At 34.8% G+C, this 21,282-nt stretch overlaps 2 pseudogenes; both read left to right on the top strand.

Moving 5' to 3' along the window:
- Positions 1 to 11,335, top strand: part of LOC130844556 (rho GTPase-activating protein 17-like) — a 41,729-nt pseudogene extending 30,394 nt beyond the window's left edge.
- Positions 11,336 to 11,584: 249 nt separating this feature from the next.
- The window catches only part of LOC130844555 (mitochondrial transcription rescue factor 1-like), a 90,407-nt pseudogene continuing 80,709 nt past the window's right edge, over positions 11,585 to 21,282 (top strand).

Genomic DNA, 21,282 nt, shown 5'->3' with positions numbered 1-21,282 from the left:
GAAAATTTCTATCAGCTTGAACCTCCACCTACAGAGTGAGGAACTTGACTCCTTTAGAAGTGCTCTCAAAGCATGTCCAGGACTTATTAGAGGGTGTTTTACAAGCGTTTGTGTATGTGTCGTCTGTGAGTGGGCCTTAATAATTGCTATTATGACAACTTTTCCTACTACATGTGGTTGTAATTCTATATCAGCATACAAAGCCAGTGCCACTTCTTCACTGGGCACTTCAGTGTCGCCAGACTCTGCTGCACTTGACAAGGCCACCTCGTCTCCCTCTCGCCTTTCTCTGTTCTGCATGATCACTCTCCCATTCTGTGGTGTAGCACAGTTCCCACTCAGACAGCTGCTGACAGTCCGTTAAAGAGCATTGTGGATGCATGGGATCAATACTCCTTTACCTTTGGCTTCCGTTTTATTACAGGATTCCCAAAGTAGGGCAACGTGTGCTGCCGTTCTTCATGAATTACTTATAGCACCATCTTGTCCTAGGACCCACCTGGACACCCAAGGTCCTGACCCTGGAAACAACTGGTGTGACAGACAATATGATTTATGACAAATTACTACTTCCAATGATGAGTAAAGGTTCACATTGGGTTAAGCTTGTTGTGCCTGGATTCTTCCCACAGAATGATGTATATACTCAAAAAGATCCTAAGTCTCAAGTCTTCCAGATATAGCAATAAATATGTCCGAATCCCAATGTTTGATGTCTGTGCTTGTGTGTGCATATATATATAGTATAGTCAGCTGTCTTGTGATATTCTTTTAATGTGAATAAAGAAATTCTTTGATGTAGTTAAATTATAGAGATTTAACACTGCTATAAGACTTTACCAGTCAAAAATCACTTAAATTCTCCTGGATGCAGAATAGAGATTACAATTAGCAGCACATTTTGGGTAATGGCATCTATGATGCCACGGCCACACACATCCCGCCAGAATGTGGGTGGTTTGATTGGAGCCATTCATTGCCTGGCTCTATCTACACCCTGCAGAGCAATTTGGCTCCTTAAATAACCATCCCCTACTGCTAAGAGCAATGTTGTGCTGTGCAGAGCAAATCAATATATAAATCATTTGCTTATATCAACAAATCCTTAGTTTGCTTCATCACAAGAAATTTCTAGGAGACCAACTCGATGATGGGTGATGACTTAGAGGGCTGGGATAGGGAGGGTGAGAGGGAGTCATGGGAAGGAGGGGATATGGGGATATATGTGTAAATATAGCTGATTCACTTTGTTGCACAGCAAAAACTGGCACAATAGTGTAAAGCAATTATATTTCAATAAAGAGCTAAAAAAATAAAAGAAAAAAGAAATTTCAAATAAATCTTAATTGAGATCTTCTTAATAAGAGCAAATTTGATCTACCTTAAGATGAGAATATTCCCAAAGAAGACTTCATAAATGACGTATATACTAGCATTATAAAGTGAGTGCTAATTGAATTTTTATAAAAGCAGCTTTTTAATCCATTTTAGGAGAAGAAAAAATTTCAATCAGGATCAAATTTATAAGGGTTTCCTGTGAAAGTCAGTCAGTGAATAATTTATTTCCCCAGCCTACTCATGGAAACTTCAAATCGCTATTGTAATTTGTAAGGTAGTGGGACTTGCTCATCTTTTTGTATTCATGCTTGCATTCAAATGCTTAAATTTCATAACTTGGCTGTAAATTTATTATCCATTCAAACATGAAGGCCTCAGATAAAATTTAAAAGTGTGTACTTCATTTCCCCTCAATTTTTCATATCATAAAATCAACTGACCTCATAATTCTTAAATGTAAAGTAATATGGTAGGAATGCACATTGGTCTACACTAAGATAATCTTAATAATTCATTAACTTCAACTGCATCAGAAGCACAATATTGTAAATAATTTAATAGTTATTTGGTAAATGTATTTCAAAGAAGATAATTGTGTAAAAACAATGTGTACCTTAGATTTTTCAATGATATCTAATGAGTAACATCTCTTTTACATAAGAGTCTGAAGAATTTTAAAAAATACAGAGGAATGGTGGAAGGAGATCAACATAGTCAAGTTACTCATAGTAAATCTTAGGTTAGATGAAGTGGCAGTTCTAATATGGAACTTCAGAAATAAACTGATTTATCCACCCAGTTACAGGCAGCTTTAATAAGGGCAGCCCTCCCAGTAATGAACAAGAAATCGCAAAGATTAAGAAGCAGCTCTGTAGATTAAGTTCAGTGATTTATTCTCCAGATTTAACAACTAAGTATGTCATTCTACTGTGGAGCAAACAAAGAAGCTGAAAGATGTCATAATTTGTGGTTAGAGACAGTACCTCATCTTGGTAACCAAGGGTATAAAAAATCACAGTTCCTTTTTTTCTTAATTGAAGTATAGTTGATTACAGTGTTTCAGGTGTACAGCAAAGTGATTCAGTTATACATGTATGTATCTATTCTTTTTCAGATTCTTTTCCATTATAAATTATTACAAGATATTGAATATAGTTCCCTGTGCTATACAGTAGATGTTGTTGTTTATTTATGTTATATATAGTAGTATGTAGCTGTTAATCCCAAGCTCCTAATTTATTCCCCCTCCCTTCCCTTTTGCTAACCATAAATTTGTTTTCTATGCCTGTGAGTCTATTTCTGTTCTGTAAATAAGTTAATTTGTATCATTTTAAAGATTCCACATATAAGTGATATCATATGATATTTGTCTTTATCTGGCTAATTACTTCACTTAGTATGATGATCTCTAGATCTATCTATGTTGCTGCAAATGACATCATTTCATTCTTTATTATGGCTAAGCCAGTTCATCTGTCAGTGAACACTTAGGTTGTATCCATCTATTGGCTATTGTAAATAGTGCTGTTGTGAACACAGGGGTGCATGTATCTTTTCGAATTAAGAATTTCCATCTTTTCTTGATATTTGCTAGAAAAAAAAAGCACAATTCCCCTAAAAATTTGGTTCCTAAGTTATGTAAGTCATGTTTTTCTCTTACAATGGTGACAGCATTAGTATCTGTCTCACAGAATTATTTTTGAGAAATAAGAGTTTATCCATGTAAAGTACTTAAAGAATATCAGGTATAATAAGTGCCTGTTAAATATTTTCTATAATTGTTGTAACAATTATAATAATAGTTAATAATGATATTGCATTTGATATGTTATTTCAAAAGAGACTACAGACTTATAGTATGACATAACACTAAAGACCATAAATTTTTTTTAAATTATTCTCAATTATTCATCCAAAAATAGAGAATTATTCAGGATGTATTTACATTTTGCTTAAGGAAATATTCTTGCAAATGAATCCACTTGTTCTTTTCATCATGAAACTCAGCACATTCGATAAACCCTTTTAATGAGTGTCTTCTTCAAGAGATCATAAGCATTACATAGTACAGGGCAACAGGAGGTATCTAATAATTACCTATTGAATACATGAAGGTTCTACTGAAAATGCTAGTAAAATCAATGTTCTTTAAGAGAATTAAGCCTAATAAGTCATCTGAAACAGGGCACAGTACTTTTGATGATTCTATTCACTTACACAATCTTTGGAGTAAGTGCCTGGATTAGAAATGCAGATAATAGTAGGAGCATAACCAGCCAGACAGGACTTGAGTCCTTGCTTGAAGTCCTTTCAGAGACTGCAGTGCACTGGCTGTGCGCCAGTTCTGATATGGGAAGTGCAGCTTTCCCCCAAGCAGCCTGCCAGGTAAAGCCTCTCTAGCCACGCATGGTCAGGCCTGAAAAATCACACATAGGTTTCTGAGAAGGAGCTGGACTCCTCACCCACAGTGCTATACTTGAGTGTACACTCCCTTCATAACTGATGATGCTGATTGCTCCTTTTTTTTATTAATTTATTTATTTTTGGCTGTGTCAGGTCTTAGTTGTATCACAGGGGATCTTTTTTGAGGCATGCAGGATCTTTCATTGCAACGCATGGGCTTTTCTCTAATTGTGGCCTGTGAATTTTCTCTTCTCTAGCTGTGGTGTGCAGGCTCCAGGGTACATGAGTTCTGTAGTTTGCAGCTCGCAGACTCTCTAGTTGAGGTGCCCAAGCTCAGTAGTTGTGTCTCGAGGGCTTAGTTGCCCCGCAGCATATGGGATCTTAATTCTCTGACCAGGGATCGAACCCACATCCCATGCATTGGAAGGTGGATTCTTTACCACTGGACCACCAAGGAGGTCCCACTAATTGCTTCTTTATTAACTTGTTGGTAAATATATAACTGCCTTTTTGAAGTCTTTATTATTTTGCTGATTTTATTTGCTCATTATTGACTTGTGGGATGTCTTCAAGCATTCTGGAAATAAGTGTTTCGGCAAACACATATGTATAACATTTATTTTCTCCCACTTTGTGACTTCCTGTTAATTTTCATACTTGTGTCTTGTTGCTTAACTTTTTTTTTAACAAAGATGTTTATTGTCAATGCTTACTGGGTCCTCTCTAGGAAATCTTGACTACACCAAGATTTTAAAAATATTATACTGTGCATTCTTGTAGAAGATATGTAGTTTCAGCTTTCAGACTAAGATCAAATTTCGATCTCAAATTGTGTGTGTTGTGAGACAGTGATTCATTTTCTTCACATATAAATAGCTCATTGTACCAGAACAATTTGTTGATGACTTTCTTTCACATTTTAAAAAATCCATTGGCCATATAAATGTATGTCTGTTTTCTGGATACTTAATTTGGTTCAATTTATCTACTAATCTATTTCTATGTCAATACTATAATATGTCTTGATTATGACATAAAATGGTATGATTTCTCAAAATGTTTAAACATATTTCTTCAAAATCATCTTGGCTATTTTAGACCTGAATTTCTACATGAATTTTAGAATCATTTTATCAACTCCCAAAAGCAATTTGTTTCAGAAATTTGTTAGAATTTGTTAATTCTAATAGTAATTTCTGGGATAATTATATAACAATATTGAGTCTTTGAGTCCATAAACATTGTATAAGTGTCTATTTAAGTCTTCTTTGACTTATATCACAAGGTTCTTTAGGTATTATTGTAGAGGTCTGATATATATATATGTTTATAGTTATCCATACATGTTTTATCTTCTTCAGTGCTTTTGTAAATTATATTTTTATTTTATAGCTGTTCGTTGATAGTATACAGGACAACAACTGAATTTTAAATAATGATATTATAACAAGTGAACTTATCAAATTAATTCTAGTAGTTTTGTATATTCCTTAGGCTTTTATATGTAGAACATTATCTTTACTGTGAATAAAACTGTTTTATTACTTCTTCTGTAAACTGTATACATTTCATTTCATTTCATTTCTTCCATTGTTGAACTTGCTAGGATCTCAAATATAATGTTGAATAAGAAAAGTTGAAAGTACAAATTCTCCCTTATTCTCAGCCCTATGGGAAATGCATTCATGTTTTCACCAACAGGAGCATAAACTGTGTTGTTAACTATGGAATTTACATAAATAACCTTTACGGGTTAAGAAATTTTCCTTATACTCCAGGTTCACTTCAAACTCATTTATAACTATTTTATTTTGATTATTATATTTCTAAAGCCAACCAAATATTAAAATAGTTTAGCTAAAGAAGAGCACATAGAATAAAGTAGGTATGTAAGGGGTGGGTTGGTGAAAATACTATAGAGATGGTAAAACAAAAGATAGCTACCATAGAACATTGAGTCTTCTCTTAAGAGTATGTCTGTACTTTCAATATGGAAAATAGAGACACTGTCATAAAACTGGCTTCTAACATCTCTCTAACTAGGATCTGATACCATGTTTTAGAATCAGATGGCTACTTACATTCTTTGCTTAGTCACTGTTTTTAATAAGCCAAATTTAATACCTAGAGTTGTAATAAATAAATGCAAAAAGAATATATGGAAATTTTGCATAGCAAAATTTAATATTTTTTCATTGCTCTAGTGGTGATGTTTCAGATGATGAAGTCATAGTTACAGAGGGCCAGGACAGGGAGAGTAGGAGGGAGTTGAGGGAGGGATGGGATATGGGGATATACTTATAAATACAGCTGATTCACTTTGGTGTACCTCAAAAGCTGGTACAAGAATGTAAAGCAATTATATTGTAATAAGGAGCTTAAAAAAACAAAAAGCAAAAAACAAATAAAACACAATACATAGTTGTGTTTAATGCCCATGGTAAACTAATAAAAGAAAAACCACTGAATCTAATAAGAAGGAATAAATAACTACTCAAAAATAAAATACATTGCCCTAGTAGAAAAGCAGCAGCAAGATACAAGCTACCTTCCATTCAAGATGTCTCAAGGTAAAAATAACACATTTTAAAACATCAATGTAAAACTTGAGTCTATAATGAAAACTGCTTAAGCAGTTCCTGTAATTTTTCTCTACTTTTATGTAAGCTACCAGCTCTGTCAATCTAGTGTTTTTGATAGTATTGTTTTCATTTATTCCTTGCCTCATTCTAAATACATGATTTATTACACAATAGTTCTAGTTGAAATGATTGAAACCAGGAGAACAAAAAGGCAAAAGCAAACTAAGTTGAGTGAGGCTTGTACACGTTGTGTGTGCACTGAGGTTTTGCATCTTGATGGAAGAGCTCCACTTTCAGTCACAGCTATATAGCAGTTAAGAGCCAAATGTAGTTTAGTAAATTCACAGATAAAACACAACCCAGATTTTTTTTTTTTTAGAAACCCATGAAAAGCATTGTGAAACCTAGTAACATCTAACAGAGAAAATAGTAATGTAAGATGGGTGGATATTATGAATGTTCTTACATTACAAAAATCATAGCAATATGTTATGCAATGTCTGTCAACAGTGCTCACATCATACCAGAGCAGAGGCGAAACATTCTATCTGTAGTTGCCCAGTTTGATGAGATTCAACTACATGATTCTGATTTTATAAAAGTTAAGCATACTTGAATATCTCCTTATGCCTTTGAAATTTTCCTCATACATTTCCTACTAGAGATTTGGTCAAATTCAAACTCGAGTATGTGCACTTTGCTCTCAGACAATAGCTCCTTTTTGTTAAGGATGATTATCCCTTTTCTTCATAAAACTCTGACTGATTTATGCTTCTTGGCAAACCACAAATCATTTTTTACACAACTATAGTACAATTTTCCTGCTGAGGAATTGACATAGGGACATAGTTATTTATCCTCTCTGTGATAAAATACATCATAAGTGCCTGTGGTTTGAAAAAAATGACATTGAGCTTTTGAACCAATTTGACTATAAGAGAATTGAGGCCAAAATTTGTTCAGGAAAAATATTTAATTTAAAGAAAATACCCTATGGAATTATGTCAGATGTGTAGGTAAGAAGTGACAAATAATGGAGCTATCGACATCTTTTTCAATAAAAATCTGTTATTAGTATGTAGTCTGTGAATCAAAAATTAGCATGATTGGTGAAAGAACTAGTAAAAGTGTTGCTTAGAAAATATTTTCCAGGATACCTTTCTCTTTGGTGTGTAAATTAATAATTTATTCTCCTTTTATGCAGACTTTGTCAGTTTAACTGTCCATTTCGCATTCTTGAAGGAATCTGATAAACTATCTTCCAGTAATCTTGATTACTCAGCAATGTTGAACTTGCAAAATATAAACAAACGCTAAATCTTCTCTCAAATTGCATCCATGTCATTGCCTTCTAAATTCAGTTTGTCTAAAGTGTATTTATACTACACTGCATACTGACCATTCAAACTCTTTATCATATAAAGACTGAAACTAACACTCAGAAGCTCTTTCGTTTTATGTGTAAGGTAGTGACATTTGTGGCAACAATAGAGTAATTAACTAGAGACAGTATTAACTGAAAACTGTTTGGTTCATTTGTTGATGGGCATTTAGGTTGCTTCCATGTCCTGGCTATTGTAAAGAGTGCTGCAATGGAATATTACTCAGCTATAAAAAGGGATGAGATGGAGCTATATGTAATGAGGTGGATAGAACTACAATCTGTCATACATAGTGAAGTAAGTCAGAAAGAGAAGGACAAATATTGTATGCTAACTCACATATACGGAATCTAAAAATGGTACTGATGAACTCAGTGACAAGAGCAAGGAAGCAGATACAGAGAATGGACTGGAGAACTCGAGGTATGGGAGGGGGCGGGGGGTGAAGGGGAAACTGAGAAGAAGCGAGAGAGTAGCACAGACATATATATACTACCAACGGTAAAATAGTCAGTGGGAAGTTGTTGTATAACAAAGGGAGTCCAACTCGAGGATGGAAGATGCCTTAGAGGACTGGGGCAGGGAGGGTGGGGGGGACTCAAGGGGGGGTGTCAAGGAAGGGAGGGAATATGGGGATATGTGTATAAAAACAGTTGATTGAACCTGGTGTACCCCCAAAAAAAAAAAAAAGAATAAAATAAAATGCTTAAGATAAAAAAAAAAAGAAAAAAAAAAGAAAACTGTTTGGTTTTCAGTAGTGGATAGAGTGCATAGAAGACACAAAATCCCTTAGCTGCCATCTTAATATTGATGCTTATACTGTAGATGGAGATTATGTATGGAATATTTTCAGAAGTAACTTTAAAAGAAGACAGAGTAAATTTGTATTTTGGTAGTACATATTTCACCATTTCCATTTTTAAAGAGACAAGTCACTTTCAAGGTCACACTTCAGCAACAACCAAGTTAAAATTTTTTTCCAGAAATGGCAATTAAGTGGCTCTAATTATTTCTTACAAGAAAGAACAATACATCTTGCAATGAAAAATTTCTCCTACAAAGATTCAAATTGTATGAATATTAAATGTTTATATTTGCACTATGCAATCAATTTCAAAATAAAGTTGTATCATGTATATTCCATATGTTTCCACACTTCCACAGTTTACATGATAGAAGGACCAGGCTTCCATGAATTTCATGCGACTGACATGATGATTTAGCCAAATTCAATTTGGAGATGCTATCAGAGAGCAACCTGAGGTAAGATGGCTTAAAAAAGGAAGCAGGGCTGTGTCACCATGAGTGACACATAACATGGCCAAAGGCAGGCCTGGAGAACTACTGATGCTGCTGCCCTGTCCTGTCAGGTCTGAGTCCCTAAAGCCTGGCCACCACTGCTGCAGTGAAGAAGTTCCACTGCATGAAGCAGCTGGCCAGCCAAACTGTGGGTAGAGCTGAGAAAACAGAAGTTCTCTGTGAAGATCTGTTACAACTCAGCCTGTGCACTGACATGGTGTAGTCAGTGTGCCACCATCCCCACAAGAGCCTGATGGTGTGCTTCCAGGGCCAGCATGGCACTAATGCCAGAGGAGGTACAGAAAACCCCTTTCAAAACTCAAGAAGCATCAGCTCAGCTAGAAGACTTTCTCTTGATGAAGATGCTGGACACATGTGGGGATGCTGAGAATCAATTAGCTCTAAACTCTCTCAGCATGATGGAGCGCTTTCCTTTGTTGAAGAAAGGATTGTGGACTTTCTGTACGGCATAACAGGAGTGGAGATACCTAAATACCCAGAAACAGAGGAAACAGCTCGATAAACTTGAATTTTGTTAGAGCTAGCTGGAACTAAACTCACAAATCTTCAGAAGTCAACTTTCAGGGACTTCCATAAAAAATAGATACCTTAAGAGATGGTTAAAGCTGGAAATCAAGTAGAACACTGCAAAGATCAAGTTGCAGCAGACACGTGCAACTGGTGGCCAAAGAAGGGCAGTATAGCAAATTCTTTGTTTCATTATTAGAAGTCCAAGCAGATTACCATCAAAAAGCATTAGCAGTCTTAGGAAGGGCCCTCCTTGAAATGTGAGCCAATCAAGATAGGTGGGTGGAAAACCAGCTTTGGGAACACCTTTGAAAGAATACTTCATATGATTCTGGTTGAAGCCTGTGTCACTGCTTCTCCTAGACAATCACAGAGTGAAGGGCATTTTAAAATTGGTAGTGGGGCCTCCAAGTTAAAGAAACTTTGAGCTGTTTTAGACCGCTCTACTTCTCACCTGGATGAGTTCTATTCAGACCCCTGTGCTGTAAGCTGTTGATTTAAAGTCCTAATTATGGAAGTTGTCTTAAATTTTGATAACTTAATCTATGTGAATAGTGGGCACAAGTTGCAAGTGTACAGGATTAAGACAAAATCTTCAAGATTTATGGAGAACAGGTCAAAAGTTGCCATCACAAAATTTCATTAACTTTAGGTATTTAATTAAGTTCCTTGCAGAGCTTGCTCATACTAGCAGCATTAACAAAATGCACTGCAATCATTTTTGTGCCTAACTGATTATGGGCCAAAAATGAAGGACTGCTTGCTGAAATGGCTGTAGCCACATCCATTCATGTGGCCATGGTGATCAAACCAATCAGTCAGTGTGCTGACTGATTCTTCCCTGTAAAGGTGAAATGTAATGTATTGGAGCATTTGTACATCTCCACACAAATTCCATCACTCTTCCCACGCTGGAAATGACTAACTCAGGGACCCTGAAGAAGAAGCGGCCTGCCAGTATGGTGGTAAAAGAAGGCAACTTGGTTAAGAAGGAGAACTTAAATGTGAAGCTTATGGACTTCTAGGGTAGCACTCTAAAGAAAGCATATATCCCCTGCTTTCCAGCTGCCTCTCCCATCTACAGATCACATCACCTTGGCTTCAGTGGGCCCAGAGCACCCTCCCAAATCTCTACGGTTGAAAGCAGCGAAGGGGATAGGACTGCTTCTACTTTATGGACATGCTGGAGCAAGAGCTGAGGAACTGGATGGAGTCAGATAACTATTCGCCAAAACCAAGCTCAGGCAGTTGCCAGGTCACATCAGCTCATAATTTGGCACAGCTCACAATTTCTCTGATCTTAGCACTCATACTTTGCTCTAAGCTGTTAAAAATCCTGCTCCAGCACCCCTGAAACCAGGAAAACCACCTCCTGGCTATCCTGGGGGCCAGAGTTGTCCAAGAATTTCTTAGCATCCAAACAGTCTCTCACCAAATGCTCCGTGTACTCTGCATACAGGTCAGGATCTAGGCTAGCCCTCTGCTGCCTCCCAGATCTCTGGGCCCTGCAGGTACAACCATAGCCTGTCCTATACAGCCTCACAAACATGCACTGACACAGCCCCAGCATAGGCCAGCCAGGTTGCGTAGCCAGAGCCCTTCCAACCCCATGGCATTTCCTAGTGAGCATGGACTTGAGCAGTCATCTCACACTTTTCTACAGAGTCCGACACCCTTAGTACTGTACCAGAAGAGGACAGTCCAGGACTTCTAGCTTCTTCGATTCAAGCTGTGAGTAACCTTGAGACTGTACTGTTACATAGTGAAATCTTACTGAGACCAAGACAAATACCAAAGCCATGAACTGACCCAGTGTGCCCCCATCCCCTTTTTCTCTTGATGCCCACTCAGTGGGGGATGGCAACCTCACCAACACAGCACTAACAGCTTTCCAATTAGTAATAGATTTGTGATCTTCCGTACTTAGGATTAACTGAAGTTTATAATATTTCATGACAACAATTCTAGTTTTTCAAAACCACTTGGTAGCGTATTTCCTGAAATGCACTCATATTCAGGAAGCAGAAATTGCCCAGCTGCATTTTGCTGAATATGGATGATATAGAAAGACAGCCTTATGAAAAAAGCTGCCTCCTAGCCCTTGACCTCTACTTTACTGGTGAGTAGAATAGGGCAGGCAAGCATATATCTTCAGAAACCAGTGAAAAGATTTCATTAGAGGGAAGAAGACCTTCCTATGCAAGATTTTGCCTTTTGCCCAGCTTGAGGAAAAAGTAGAGGCTGACACTTAAAGCTGAATGACTTATGTCTTGAGAAGTTGCATTTATTTAAATGGGAAAAAAAATTATGCCAAAATCAAAAGCAAAACAAAACAAAATACCTAGACTGGAAAGAGTATTATTGCTGAGATGTGTAGAGGAAGCTTTAGTCACAGCTGTTAACACAGGCAGCGCCAAGGCAATTTGAAGTGAATAAGAAGCAATGTGTTAACGATTTATTTAATAAAATACATTAATTATAAATTACCTACTTCCTGCTATTTGGACTTTCATTCTTAAATATTAGGAAGGAGTTGCTTCTCCTTCACTCTTGCTGCAAAATCATTTTGTATTAAGTGTGGTCCGTTTCTCTCCTAAACTTCTCAAACCATGACTTTTTGTGTTAACTTGACTTTCACTGGTTGGTCCTTAGTTGGAAGCAGGAGAAAACAACCAGGAAGCCAAAAGTCTTTGACTATTCTGGGTCAATGCCTGGGCAAGTAGTGGTTTGTCTTCCTGGGTTAGTTCCTTCACAGGTTGTGGGTAAGAGTTCTAATTGTCATATACGGCCTGGCCATTGTTTGTATGTATACTGTCTCTCAGTCCTCTTTCTGATCATGCTGTCCTTTGCAAGAAGTTGACCAGTTGAGGAAGGGCTAGATCCAGATCTTCACAGCTTTAGGATTGTTCAGTTGTGTTCTTATGCAACTTATGAAAAACTATTCTTGACATTTTTGTTGTACCATCTTTGTAATCATCTGATAAAAGAGAAGCTGCATAGAGGCATTTAAGATCCTGGCTATAATGTAGTGGAACAGCATAATGACTACTAAAATGAACACAAAGTAACAATAACTAATAGTTCACTTAAGATGTTTGGAACCAGGAACCCAACCTTCCCAACCCAGGCCAACAGACAAGTCTCATAAATCAGGAGGAGAAAACTTAGATATTCAAGTAGCTTCTTCCTTAAGGCAATAATATATAGTCTATTCTACTTTGCTCGTTTCATTCATCCAAATACAACAAGAAGTATTTGTGATGACACAGACATGATTATAATTTGCCATCAAGAAGCTGAGAGCAATGCAACTGTCCATGTCACTAGTCATACCAATGGGTTCAGACTGACCTATAGTCCATCTAGGGCAGAGGTGATATCTTTAATAACTTCTGTCAGAGTTACTGATAAGTTTCCTTCACTCTTTTCTATGTGTATGATTAGCACCAATGGGGACACTGCTCTGATTTTTCATATTAAAAAGCGAATCAATAATTTATATAAGTAAAATGTTAGAATAAATGAGTGGCCTTGTTTTTGATATTGTGCTTGGGTCAGAATTTCCAGAATTGGTTATTGTAGAATTATGGTCTCTGTGTATAGAAAAATCTTCAAATGTTATTCCTAAATTTCATGAGTTATTTGTCTCAGGCAAACAAAACCTGGAATCCTGGCTACAAATAAACCTGGTAGGTGCACTCAAAGATGCAGAATCAAAGCCTTACATTAGCTTAGTTATGTATTTGGATTTCTATTAGTCTCTTCCAGGGGGCAAGTACTTGGCCTATTGCCCTATAAAGATTGTTGAATTCAAAACCAGAATTATCCATCATCTGATCAATTGATTTATAATGCTTTTTTTTTCTTCTTTTCTTTTTCTGGGAGAGAGTGGCACTAGCAAAGTCACAGGTTGATTTGTTTATGGTCATTTTTTCATATAGTTGCAAGTAAAAATGCTATCCAGTTGTAATTCCCTAAAGTATCATTTGATGAGAGCAGAATTGGCCAGAAAGGTTTATCATGGAGGTCTGGTGATGCATGGTATAGTTGATAGTAGGTAAAATTGAGGGCAATAACTACATTCGGGATAATCTAAAAACTGTCTTGGAATGTGTATTTTTTTAAAAATGTCCATGTTATACCTTTTTATCCCTTTGACTCATTTACAATGTGTACGTTTTGATCTAAAAAATATAATAAAGAGGAAAGAAAGGAGAAAAGGGGCATTATAGGTGCACAACAATGAGGAATCTGTAAAAAATGAGAAGAATGATTATAAGCGAGAAAGTGAAAAATAAAACAGGACTTAGGTGTCAAACAGACCTAGGCTTGACACATCTTGAGTGGAAGCAGCCCACTATCTAACATCATCTGCTTGTTCTGAAGGTCTTGGGTCAGCTCTGTGACTCTTCACTTTGAGATCCCCTATTGGAGTATCCATCCAATTGTGTGCAGTTCTACATTGTTTCTTTAGTTGTGAAATGTAAACCTAAGCATTGACTTCCTGAAACTTGCTTTTTTTGTTGTTAATAGGACCTGATAAAATTGCTTTCAACAAGGTTCAAGAGCAGTTTTTTTGCTCTGATGTCTTTTTTGGTAAATGAAAGCTCTTTGTTCAAGATCTGAAGAAGGAAGACAATCTTAACTTGTTGGTGATAGGACAGGGTATAGTACACAAGTCCCTTGCAATATTTTGCCATGACTGCCTGTAGCAGCGCATAGGCTTGTACGAAAGAGAAAAACCTCTAAATACGTAGACATTTCAGTTACTAATTCATAGAGGGTAAATCAACGTGTCTGTGAGTGAGTGGACTATATGCCATTAGGGCTAATTGGAGTAACTTTAGCCAAAGAAATGAAAGGCTTTTCAAAATTTTACTAATTTTAATTCAAGGATGCCATTTAATTTAAAAACCATTGGGTTTTTCAACCTTTCCAGCAGATTGTGAGTGGTAAGGACAATGTGGTTTTTGAGTAATGGATAACATCTTACAGAGTTCTTTTATGATGGTTTCCATAAAGTGTGTGCCTTGGGCACATTATATAAACTTGGAATGCCCCAGGTTGGAACATAAAACCAAGCAGCATTTTAGTGACTGTTAGGGAAGTGACTTTTTAGCAAAAGAATTCTTCAATCTATTCTGAAAATAGACATACAGTAACTCAAATCCCATCATGAAGGGAAATTGGATAAAAGCCACTTCAAGTTGCTCAAACAGCCCTTGAGGATTTGCTTCCTGGCCATGTCCCACCTCTACAGATTTTTCCAGGATTATGTTGTTGACAGGAGATTAATAACACAAAAATAACCTCAGATATATTTTAAAGTCTCCCACCAATGTTGATTTGAAATAGTAACCAATTTGTCTCTACTGTGATGAATATTTTCATGAAGAAATATTTATAACTTATAACTCATCTGTTGCCAACCAAGAGGCTGACTTGGGAGCACCATAGATTATTCAGTGAAGGGTTCAATGTGAGAATGAGAAACTCCAAGAGGCCTCAGTCTTGTAGGAGGGAGTGGAGGAGGCTATTTTAACGGGAGCCCAACCTTGTGTGAATTTTCTCTCTGGAAATTTTACCAGATTATCATAGTGAGAATTTGAGAAAGATCCCCTCATGGCACTAGAAGAGGAAGGGAAAATGTGATCATTGTGAAAGATGAGCAGCACCCTAACAGTGTCAGTGGCCTCTACTTCAAGGGAAAGAACTTCACCAGAGTGCAATTCTGGAAGCATATTCTACCTGGGGGAAGAAGATTTCTCCTTGCTCCATCATCCCCTGGAAGGGAAAAAATGAAACAACAAGATTCCCACTAGGGGACAGGACTTTGAAGAAATAGATTGGGAATTCTGCAGTTAGAGAAAGGAGTAGGGTGTGAGGAGAAGGAACAGAAACACTTGTGAAAGCCACAGTCATGTGATGCAGGCCATTAAGAGCTGAACATTAAAGTTACAGTTTATAGAATGCTCCTACTAACACCTTACCACCACTCCAACAGGGCTCCAGTTTAATTACAGTGGATTACAGGTGAAAGGCACAGACTCTCTCTAAGAGCAGCATATAGAAAATCCCTGAATCCAAGAAAGAAGACAAAACCAAACCATGCTAGAGGAATAAGTTGAAGCTTCTTGTACCTAAAGCTAAAATAGGTATTAGACTTATTAACCATTAAATAACACAACCCAAGTACTAGCCAAATTAGCATAAATTCTTACACTAAAAATGTATGTACCTCATTCTGTTACCTGATACAACCTGTCAAATAGTCAACAGAGAATTAAAATACATGCCAAAAGTCAAGGAAAAACACAGCCTGAAAAGATAAAACAAGCATCAAAACCATATTCAGATATGAAATAGATATTGGGATTGTGAGAGAAGAAATTAAAAGTAACTATGATTAGTATGGCAAGGGATCTAACATGTAAGAACAGGTGGGTAATGTAAACAGAAAGATGAAGTTATGAAAGATTTAAAAGGCAATACACAATGAAATATTTTTTAAAAAAAAATCAATTCTAGAAATCTAATAAACAGTAAGAGAAATGAAGAATAAATTTAATGGATTCATTGGTAGACTCATCATGGCCAAAAAGAATCAGTGAGGAATAAGAAAGATCAGTAGAAACTCTATAGACTGACATACAAAGAGAAAAAAAAATGATTTTAAAAACAACAATAATAAAAGACAAAAGAACATCAGAGAACTGCTTAACAATATCAAAAGATGTAACATACACAGAAGTGAAATACACGAAGTATAGAGAATGGAGCAGAAGAAATATTTAAAGAAATAATGGCCAAGAGCTTTCCAAACTTGGCAGCAGACAACAAACCATCCATCAAGGAAGATAAGAGAATATCAATAGGATAAATACCTCCCCCACCCCAAAATCCATTCACTGGCATATTATTTTTATATACAGAAAACCAAATATGAAGAGATAATCTTAAAAGAAACCACAGGAGGATGTGTGACACCTTACTTAGAGAGGAGCAAGGATGAGAATTATAGTGGAATTTCTGCGCAAAATATGCAGGCAGTGAGGGGAGTTAAATAATTAATGTGTTGAAAGTGAAAGGGAAAAACAAACTAGAATTTCATCTCCAGGAAATTATCCTTCAGAAGTGAAAGAGAAATATACTTCCTCATATGAATAAAAACAGACCTTCCCGCAGACCTGCCTTGCAAGACATTAAAAGAAGTTCCACAGGGAGAAGGAAAATTCTATTCATCTAACATCGGATCTAAATAAAGGAAAAGTACGAGAGAAAGAATAAAAATAAAGTATTTTATTTTTCTTATTTTTAAATGCTCTAAAAGATAACACTTTGTTAAAATAATGAGTGCACATGTATTGGATTGATTATGGCATAAATAAAGTAATGCCGCAAAGGATGGGAGGGAAGGATGTGAATACTCTATTACAAGGTACTTGCCCTACATGTATAGCAGTACAGTAGTGGCATGTATAGCAGTATAGTGTTATTCAAAGGTGAACTTAGATTGTTTTGAAATATACATTTTAAACCCTAGAGCAACCACTAAACATTTTTAAAATGAGATATAAATGATATACATGATAAGAGAGGAGAGAAGTGGAATCATATAATATACTCAGTTAAAACCAGAAAAGGCAGAAAAGAAACAACAAAAAATATAATGAATAGAAAACAGACACATGTGATAGACATTGCTCCAACTGTATTAATATTCTCTTCAAATAGAAATGTTCTGAACACACCAACTGAAAAACAGGTACCAAAATGAATAAACAAAATAAGACCCAACTAATTGTCATAAATGAGAAATCCACATTAAAGTCATAGTTGAGTTAAAAACAAAAGGGCAGAGAATGATATACCATAATAATACTAATGAAAGCAATAAGGCACCATCCTATTCAAAATGCACTTAGTATTTACCTTAAGGTTTATCATAACAATTTTTTTGTTTTTGCTGTAGATTGCACATTCACAAATTATAATTAATTCATAGAAAGTTTTGTAACTTTTACTGTTATTGAATATTTGTCTTGAGATCTTTTACATTTTACTAAAAGATTTGGAAACTTTGAGTAAAAGCAGTCAATATTACTTTTAGTATTTGTGCCATATTTTGAGAAAGCTTACTACCTTAATAATTATTTTAGCTTTCACTTAAAGACTAAAAGATACTGAATATTGCTTAAGAACATTCAATTACTTTTAGATTTAATTCACAAGTTAATTCTTCTAGGAGTATTTTTATTTAACAATGGATATGATATTACAAGAATATTGATACGGCAAAGAAAACTGTCTCTAGTAAATGTAACTCAAAAATCTGTACGTACAATTTATGGAACACGGGCATTCACATTCAATGTTGGTATATTTTAAGTCAATTTATACTAATGACAGATTATATGCCCCGGGCAAGGTATGATGTTTTTTTATTCTCCAGTGATGCACATTGGAGAAATGCTTTCTTTCAATTTTAGAAATTTGACCCACAAAGGAGGTTTTTAAGAAAAAGTAAAGGACAGCAAAGTAACTTTTATCAAAATTGAGTGATAATGTTTCTATATTTTTTAATTTTTATTTTATATATTTTTGTGCAATCAATGACAATTATATTATTAAGTTATATTGATTGAACTCTTACCACATGCCAGGCTTTGTATAAGTGTTGACAATAGATTTTTTCATTTTAAAATTGAAGGCCATAATTTATATACAGTAAAATTCACACATTAAGTGCTCAGTTCTGTGAATCTTTACAAATGTATACAGAGTTATACAGTATAATTTGAATTAATTTTTAAATGTATTTATCTGTAAGTGTGTTTATGTGGGTGTCCATTCAGAAATGTATCATTGGTCGATTTGCTGTACAAAGAATGAACAAAACCAAAATTTTTGCAAATATTTTTATGGCTTAAGTAAACATCACTGATTTTTAAATTTAATGAAATGTGAATTTGCATATTTTTGAAAGTATACTTAAATTAAAATAATAAATATAATTATGAATATAGATATTATACAAATATCTAGTTGAATTCATGAAAAATCTCACAGAAAATAGAGTTTCTATCAATTATAAGTATATCATATTTTAAACATGAGAAATATAGTGATGTTTATAATGTAAATAATTGGACACAGATATTCCAATTTGTAAAAAACACATAAAAATATAGATATAAATAATAGACAAAATTACATATCTGAAGTTAATTTCTGTTCGATTATAATCTTGAAGAAATTCATCAGGATGGTTAAACCTATGCATAGCATGTGTATTTGATGGCTCAAATGTTCTAAAGTTGGATATGATTGCTAAATTATTCAGTATATTTTTAAACAATATTCAATTATTTTCTCATTTGAATTTATTAAAATATAGAAACATATTAGAAATAATGTCTTGGCAAAGCACACAAAAATGATTTTAGTAGGATTTTTTGTTTGTTTTTAATTTTAGCTGCACATGGAATAGCTTCCACTTGCCTTCTATGAGGAAAATTATTAACAAATAAATATCTGTATCAGTGATATTATATAGGGAAGGTGGGAAAAAAGCAATAACTGTTGTGGATTATTAAAAAGTGTTTTACATTTATCTTTGACATTTTTTATGTTTCTCTTACTGATTTACTCAAATTGTTACTCTGAGTAAAATATGAATTTGTATATTAACAGCAAATAACTATGAAATTACATTTATTCTCAAATTATCCAATTAACTAAATGATAAAATCTCTTTTCTTTCAAAAGATTTGTGTTATTCTCTAACACACTTACATATCCATTATCATGATAAAGATAGATTCATATAACACCTCAGCTAACAGGATGTCTCCAGAGTGCACCAGCAGTTTTATAAATGTCAGCTCCTGAGTATTACATGTGAAAGTGCAGCAGCACAGTAAAGCATCAAACTGGCCTTTTTGCAATCACCGGAGTATTACATTTTAAAGGTCAGATGTACATGATTATTTTACCTGAGCCACCTTGTTGGGAGGAGAGGGGCTGAGTCACTCACGATTTACTCCAATTTTCTTAATGGTTCAAAGCTTGGAAAGAAGGAAAGAAGCTTGGAAATATGAAGTGAAAAATCAGACATCAAAAATGTAAAATAATTTGTTTATCATAAGACTGTAGTTTGTACATGTGAGTACTTGGTGTTAAAAATTGGGGAGGATATAAACAATTTTAAACAATTTATGTTTAATTAAATTATAAATGTGATGTAACTTCTAAAATTTTATACATTTACCCTAAGTAACTTGTGAAAAATAGTGGCATAAGTAATTGTTATATGTCTTATTTTATATCTATATATATTTTACAAACCATTTGACTTGTACTTTTTAGTCTTACTTTGCATAGAATTCTATTTGATCAATTTCAACTTCATGAGCTCTGTGAATTTGCCTCAATTCTTCAAAAAATTATTGAAGGTGCATATTGAGATTCATTCAACTATGAAAACATTAATTCTTTCAGGTCATCATGAATAAGTGGCACATAAATCCAGTAGGCATCCATTTGCATGAACAGTATCCTGGCTTAGTATTGCAGTAAAATAATTCCATATCATTTTTTTAAATTCCCTGAAAAACAATAGTATTACCTGTAAATGTTTTTCACTTTACATCATCTATAGTAGAGCTACGTGACTGTAACTCAACACCAGACCCAGAATAGGCAGAGAAGTAGGGTGATATCCACACATATTTATAGAATTATCATAGGTAAGGCAGTTTTTTTTTCTGGAATTTATTAGGAAGTCCACATCAAAGGATGCATTTATATAATTTTCTTCAAATACTCTGTTCATGAAAATAAGAAGTCTAAATTCAAACCAAAAATATACCTCTTCAGAGATCTTAGCAAAAATGAGGTAGCTAATGAAGAGCAAGGCACCCACTCAACTATATTAGAACACATTTATAGATTAGTTAAATGCTCTATCCCTTTCAAGATATTGAAAGATATTGGTGTGTTCAATTGCATTTCACCATTATCTCTAAATTTCCTTATGCAGTATTCATACATATTTCAATATATGTGAAAAGTTGGATTAAAGGCTAATCTAAAAATTAACTAATAAGAACCTAAAATCTAGAAGGAGATGTAGATTTAAACTACCAAAGGCCATTACAGGTGAGGAGTTCATATAAAACATTTACTTTTAAATAACATCCCAAAAAAGATACACTTCCAGAATAGTAGAATAAAGGCCTCCAAAATTAGATTCACCATAAAAGTAATAAGATCCCTGGCAAATATTGTCAAAATAAATTAATAATCAAAACCTTTTCCATAAAAAAAATCCAGGCTTAGCTTCATGTGCGAATTCTGATAAATGTTTAAAGAAGAATTAACACGTTTCACAAACTAATCCAAAACATAAAAGGAGAGATACTTCACCCCAACTCATTCTATGAGATCCGTATTATTCTCATACCAAATCCAGACAGATACCACAAGAAATGAAAACTATAGGCAAATTACCTGTACAAATATAAATGTAAAAATCAACAACTACTAGTAAACTGAATTATGCAATATATAAAAATGATAATATACCATAACCAAATAGTATGATAATACAGCATAACCAGATTGATCTCAGTAATGCAAGTTTGGTTAAACATACAAAAATCAATCACTGTAATGTGCCATAGAGAGAGAAGAAAAATAATTTGTTCATCTCAATAGACAGAAAAAAAGGCATTTGACAAAGCCAAACA

Source organism: Hippopotamus amphibius, chromosome 2 (assembly GCF_030028045.1).
Source record: "Hippopotamus amphibius kiboko isolate mHipAmp2 chromosome 2, mHipAmp2.hap2, whole genome shotgun sequence".
NCBI lineage: Eukaryota > Metazoa > Chordata > Mammalia > Artiodactyla > Hippopotamidae > Hippopotamus > Hippopotamus amphibius.
Note: the sequence above shows the minus strand (reverse complement) of the source record. Positions and strands in the feature narration are given on the sequence as shown.